The sequence below is a fragment of the Protobothrops mucrosquamatus genome, unplaced genomic scaffold, assembly GCF_001527695.2.
Source record: "Protobothrops mucrosquamatus isolate PMUCROS unplaced genomic scaffold, P.Mucros_1.0 scaffold4230, whole genome shotgun sequence".
NCBI lineage: Eukaryota > Metazoa > Chordata > Lepidosauria > Squamata > Viperidae > Protobothrops > Protobothrops mucrosquamatus.
This window is the reverse complement of record NW_015390149.1, coordinates 77,026-78,070: the sequence shown is the minus strand read 5'-3', so window position 1 is coordinate 78,070 and position 1,045 is coordinate 77,026.

Sequence of the window (1,045 nt, the reverse complement as noted above, 5' to 3'; positions counted from 1 at the left end):
GCACGGAGAAACGAGGGGAGGGGGGTGGGTCGTACCTGCTGGCTGGAGCGATGCTGGAGGAGAGCTGGGCGGCTGCGGTGGCGTTCTGCTGTTGGGCGGCTATGGCGGTGTTCGGCTGCTGCGGGCTTTGCGACTCCCCCCCCCAGCGAATGGCAAGCCCCGTGGAGCTTGACAGATATGGCTTCTCTCCTGTGTGGATCCTCTTGTGGGAATTAAGACGATCAGTAGGACTAAAGCTCTTTCCACGGTCCATGCATTTATAAGGTCTTTTTCCGTTGTGATTTCTATTCATTCATTCATTTCATTTATTCAATTTATATCCCGCCCTTCTCCCGAAGGACTCAGGGCGGCTCACATTTTTAAAAACAAAGACAAACCCACACACCCCACCGAATAAAACCAAATTAAAACCAATTTTTTAGAGTTGTGGTAATTAAAATTTCTAAGAAACCCAATTTAAAATCCTCCTTAGGCCAGGCCCGCTTGTTGGAAAAGCCATGTCTTGAGGGCGCGGCGGAAAGTAAGGAGATCCGGAATCGTCCGGATCTCGGGGGGTAGTTCGTTCCAGAGGGCAGGGGCACCCACAGAGAAGGCCCTCCCCCTGGGGGTCGCCAGCCGACATTGTTTGGCCGACGGCACCCTGAGGAGACCCACTCTGTGGGAGCGTACCGGTCTATGGGAGGGAATCTGTGGCAGAAGGCGGTCTCGGAGGTAGCCAGGTCCTATGCCATAGAGCGCTTTAAAGGTGGTAACTAACACCTTAAAGCGCACCCGGAAGGCCACTGGCAACCAGTGCAGCTCGCGCAACAGCGGCGTTACATGGGAGTGACGAGTCCCTCCCAACACCGCCGCGCGGCCGCATTCTGGACCAGTTGAAGCCTCCGGGTGCTCCTCAAAGGGAGCCCCATATAGAGGGCATTACAGTAGTCCAGGCGGGAGGTGACGAGGGCATGAGTGACTGTGCGCAGAGCGTCCCGGTCCAGAAAAGGCCGCAACTGGTGGATCAGGCGAACCTGATAAAACGCCCCCCTGGTCACGGCCGACA